This window comes from Mytilus trossulus, chromosome 7, assembly GCF_036588685.1.
Source record: "Mytilus trossulus isolate FHL-02 chromosome 7, PNRI_Mtr1.1.1.hap1, whole genome shotgun sequence".
Classification (NCBI taxonomy): Eukaryota; Metazoa; Mollusca; class Bivalvia; order Mytilida; family Mytilidae; genus Mytilus; species Mytilus trossulus.
In genome coordinates this window covers 64260540-64266743 of record NC_086379.1, presented here as the reverse complement: position 1 = coordinate 64266743, position 6204 = coordinate 64260540, and positions in this window count along the sequence as shown.

Below are 6204 nucleotides of genomic sequence, written 5' to 3'. Positions count from 1 at the left end.
AATAATTAGAATTGATGCTAATAAACTTTAAATGTGGGAGGTTATTTGGTACATTCCTAGCCAAACACTTGAAAACTGATATGTGTTGCTTCTCAGCGATGTATGCATAATGAGTTTTAGTAAGAGACATGTCTTCCTATCGACCTGTGGACTGTGACCTTGTGAGCATGCAAGTTTTGTTGGTTTTTAAAGTGGTATAGAACTCTGCCTTTATTTAATACCTAACATGGCACTACTCATTTCACATAAACATATTCTTGTCTTGATATGAATGTAGTATTCACAAATGGACATTAAGCACAGAATCATCGCATGATCATTTATCTTAGTGTTCTCATTTTTCTTCTTCATTGATTTTCTCATGTGGTTACAGTAAGTTAGAGATTTTTCTTGTTATTTTTCAACCATTTCAGTTTTGATGACAGTGAGTGCTAGAGGAATTGGAAGAAAACAACTGTTATATTCCTGTATTAAATTGTGGATAAAATATGGTTTTATAGCTAGCTAAACCACTCACTTGTATGACAGTCACACCAAGTTTCATTATAATGAACAAAACAAACAAACATAATAGGTAAATTTGTAAAAAAAAAAAAAAAGGTTACAGTAGTCAACATTGTGTTAGGCATCTTAATTTGATAAAAAAAAATCCCTGATTTATGTCCATTTTAACCTGAGCTTGAGACATTTTTAAATATTACTGTTTGTTCTTTATATTTTGTGAGATACTAATTTTTGTGGTTTAGAGTGAACTACGATTAACAGTTCAACGAAGTGCACATTTTCTATAGGCTTGAATGCAGACTTTGACAAACCAAGTAATCAGATATCCACGGAAATACAACATTTTCTTATTCCTTGCAAAATAACTTACACGAAATAAAGGAAGTTACACTATTTTTATTGATTTTATGGAGGCAATTCCTCTTTCAGGCTTCATGGAAAATTTTGTAGTTGTTATGGCTTTCAAACTTTTTTCATCTGAACATAGTTTTGTGTGGACGTAGCGCGCGTCTGTTGTATAAAAATGTTTTTAACCTGTTACCTTTTGATGGCTATTATTCGTTTGTTTCTTTGTCCTATATTTTCTCCCATTTATTTATTGTAGCCCTGTCGTGTAATGTTGTCATTTTAATGTCATAATTAACACTGCCATTAAAGTGGGAGTTTTGGCATGCCACAAAATCAGGTTCAACCCACCATTTTTCATAAAATGCCCTGAACCAAGTCAGGAAAATGGCCATCGTTTCATAATAGTGCGTTTCTGTTTGTTACATTTCGGTGTTGTGTCGTAGTTCTATGTTTGATACGTTTCCTTCAGTGTTAGTTTGTAACCCGGATTGGATTTGTTTTTCTCTATCGATTTATGAATTTTGAACAGCGATTTACTACTGTTGCCTTTATTTATGATACCAAGTGAATAACCGAGAAATCAGTTTTTCTGCCCGGATCAACCATGTGAAGACTCAACATCACTCATATTTAACATAAGTAGTGAAAATCATGTTCACCAAAGCCCTAAAAAAATTATGTTACGAAACTTGAAGACTACAAGATTTTAAAACAATGTAGCACTGGTCACAACTTATGAATGCTTTGATTTTAATTGAAGACAAATCGAAAACTTTTGAAAGACTGTGTCCCACTCTGGAGACAATTCACTAGGATATGTATTCTACAGAATATGCGACTATATATGAGGATATTTCATTTTCAGACTGAGCCAGCGTGGTAAATTTAATATTGTTCAATTGCCTTTCAGACAATTCCTTTTATTTCTGATGCATACATGTTATAAACAATTACTACACACTATGAACATAAGCTGAACCAATCCTAATTCTCTCCAACAGAAATCAATGGACAGAATTATCGAATTTCCGTCAGTGGATAAGTTATACAGTTATAAAAAAAAAATGATTTACTAGTGTGATTGTAACCGAATGGAAAGAATCTTGTTGATAGCCGAAAAACAACAGTAGTACACCGCTATTCAATTGCAATAAATCGATTATTAGAAAACAAATCCCGATTACAAACTAAAAACGAAGGATACACATCAACTATAAGAGGAAAACAATGGAACATCAGAAACACCGAACTGCAACAACAAAAAACGTCAACATACATAAAACACATTATCTGATAAAAACTGCCATATTCCTGAATGGGTACTGGTTATTTTAAGAAACTGGTGGGTTGAACCTGATTTTATGGCTATTCCAACCTCCCGCTTATATGGAAATGTTAAAAATGCCAACACTACTTAACAGGAATACAGTAAAAATACACACAAGAATAATCATCACAGATATACATCAATAACTATTATAATGATACGTTTAAACTTGTAGACTGCAACGGCCATGAATTTACGACAGCACACCAGGAGACCAGGGTTATCTGTAGAAAAAAATTAGAAGGTGACGTTCGAATAGAAAGGGTTGAATAGAATAAAGCCGATGACCTTTAATGACCAAAATTTTTAAAAGGTTTTGCCAGATGATTTAGTTTTGATATCCAAAAGATGTATTGTTCTCTCGAGAAAGCTCATAGGTATACCGTATTGTTTTGCAGAGTTCGATTACAGAAAACTTGAACACTCGTGATACTTGAGATATTTGCTGTCAGACTATTGATTTTATCAGGATATACCTTCTATTTGACAAAACAAGGTTTGGTGCATATCAGCACTGTCTTATGCCATGTGTTTTCTGTTCTGGTTTTTAGAGTTCACATATGTAGAATATGCATTTAATTTGTTTTTAATAAGATCAGTTGTCTTGTTCATCGGGTGGTTTTCGTTAGATGGTTTGCTTTTTTCATTTGAATTTTTATCTATCGAAGCTTAGTGTTGTATTGATACCCTGTCTTTAGTATAACATTTGTATAGTCAAACGGGTTTTTATTTGTGGCGAGGTATTTTAACATTTTCACATTACGTTGATTTAAACTACATTAGTATTGTCTTGTATTGCATGCATTTAAATGGCATGTTATGACGAACGCTTCTTAAATTTTCGACTGTAAACTTCGATTATACATTTTTTATGTAGAATGAAACTGTAGCAGCTTACTGAAGTCATCTTGAAGAGAGAGGGGTCACTAGTGGATTAGGACCTTTATTTAATCAAAGAAGTGTTTTGTTTTGTTAGTAGTCTGCTCGTTTTTCTCTTTTGACATTGTTCCGTTGATTCTATTCGGTCTAAGATTCTTAATGTCCCCTTGGTATCTATTTTTCCTTGTTTCTCTCGAATCTTTCATCAGATGCAAATATGCCTTTTCAATTTCATTCTAAGAAGCGGGTTTAAATATGAATATTATTTGATTCAAGAAATTCAAAAAATAATGTCCATACGAGATGAGTTTTTACTTTTGTGCGATGGATTTAAAATCGTTCAGCGTCACTAATGAGTATTTTGTCGACGAATCGCGTGTCTGGCGCAAATATAAATTTTCAATCCTGGTATATATGATAAGTTTATCTTCATGTATATGTATTTCTATTGTACCAAAGGACAACCAAATCAAAGTTGATCATTTTCCCGTTCTTTCGTTAATGTGGTCGTTTAGAATCGCATTTGACTCTTTTTGTTGTTGGGACATGTCTGGTAAATGATATTGACTCAACACTCCTATGAAGTTGACACTGTCTAAATAATTGACCCATTTAATAATATCGAATTTGTTATAGGTTTCATTTTTAGTCTCTAGAATATATAAAGTGTAAAATAGACGATGAATTTCTGTCTGAAAACTATTTTTATCTTTTCCTTTAAATAAAAGCAACAGTAGTTTACCGCTGTTCAAAATTCATAAATCGATAGAAAAAAAATCCGAGTTACAAACTAAAACTGAGGAAAATGTATCACATATTAGAGAACTACGACACAAAAGAGACACAACACCGAAGCGTAACACACACAGAAACGAACTATAATGTAACAATGGCCATTTTCGTGACTTGGTTCAGGGCATTTTATTAAAATATGTTGGGTTGAATTTGGGTTTTGTTGCATGCAAACCTCCATTGAAGCAATAATAACTTCCTTGGGATGTCAATGAAAATGAAAATGTTATATAAAACGATATTCATCAACGATAGTTACGAAGGAAGGGTCATCATCACAGATTTAATCGAGAGATCTCAAAACTAAAATTCAAATTAAATGGATTTTTCATCGTTCTTCAAAATTTATGAAAAAAAGGATATTCACATATCTCAGAAAATAAAAATTCACTGAATGCAAAATGTCGAAGGTAAAATATTTGTTAAATGTTAAAGAATAGGAAAAACTGAAAAGTTTAAATGGAGTTTTTGCTGTAACATCTCGACTGTTCTTGGTATGTTCATACCATTATGAGTAGAACAAGGTTATCGAGCTTCTTATAACTACACCACCCTACGTTAATGATACTAACAAAAACAATGTTATGTGATTTGAAACGACAATTTGTTGCAGGCGTATATTATTTCATTTGTATGTTTTGTTAACTTTTGGAGTAAATTGGTTGCGTCTGAAATTACAGACAACCTTTTGCTATTGAGAGCTTATTCAAAATCGATCTTGTATCTATTTTGAGTTTATTTACAACCACTGGGTCGATGCCACTGCTGGTGGAGTTTTTATTCCCCGAGGGCATCACCTGCCCAGGGGGAAAGCACTTCTTTGTTGATATGAATTATCATTGATATGGTCAAAATTATAAATGAACTGTTTACAAAACTCTCAATTTTATAAAAATCAAGGCTTTATTACCTCATGAAAAGATTACTAACGCTGTATTTGGCAAAACTTTTGGGAATTTTTGATCCCCAATGCTCTTCTCCACATACGTACTTTAATTTTTATTCAAGCATCACTGATGAGTCATTTGTAGACGAAACGCGCGTCTGGCGCAAATGCAAAATTTCAATTATGTATCTATGATGAGGTTATTAGCTACTTGATTTCACAGACATCTTCAAGAGCTAACCACTGTAAACAGTGAAAGTACAAGGTTTGGTTAGCCACAAAAACCAGGTTTAACCTACTTGTGAATCAGATGACATTTGTAGTTAGTTTTGTTTGTTGATGTGTATTAAGGGGGAATCTTAATCGTAGAGCTTGTTTCCTCGTGCAATGTTTATTTTATTGAAATTTAGTTTGATTCAAAAACTATAAAATGCTCAACCACAAGGTTGTCAATCAGACCCAAATAAGGGCAACATCGTCTAAAGAATATGGGACAGAGATGTGTGCTAAGAAATTCAGAATAATAAAAAAAATTTGAAAAACATGCAATACCCGGAATAGAAAGGCCTAGAAATACCCCCATTGCGTTAATCAAATGTTATTTTTGTGGTTTCGCAATACTCATATGTTAAGGTATTCCATTTTCAGAAAAAATCTTTTTCCACGAAATGAAGGTTTAAAAGAATTGAGTTACTGAATAATGGTGTCCCTTTCTTTAACATCGGTATCGGGAAAGCAAAACAATGTGATGAAATGCAGCAAGTAAGTAATAGAGTTAAATAGTAAATTCATTACACTTATATTTCATTAATATCAAATCAAAACCAAAACCATGTGATAAACTCAGATCTATATTGTGCTAATTTTAATATGTTGACAATTAAAGACCAGTTTATTTGATTAATGAGTAATTAAAACAATGATATCTTGCATGAAATGTGTGCTTTTATAAAATAATTCATATTATTGTTTGTGTTGTTTGTGTTTTTTCTTTTCTCTCTCAGATCATTGGGACGAGTTGTGCTAGAGGCTGCGTCCAAATCTAAATATTTTTACACAGAAATTTTACACAATATATTACTTTGTCCTTTAAGCACCTGCCCTTGGTGGCTCCAGCATTTGGATAAATGCATACTAATCTTATTTATGTGTATTAGCCACAAGGAGGACTATAATAATGTACTTCTTTTTAACTTTTATTTTATGCTTGTATTGTAAAATGCTTGAGTTTTCATATTTCCGTGTATTGGCTTGAGTGTTCTTTAAGCACCTGTCCTTGGTGATTCATATGAATAACAATACTATTTGTTCATATGCATCAGCTACGAGGAAGGACTTATAAAATCAAAAGCTTTTACTATAGGGGGTGTGATGCTGCTTCTGGTGCATGGTCAATAAACACTAAACATATTGGTTTATGTGACTTCATGTATTATTAACTCAATTAATATTTCATGTTTTTAGTCGA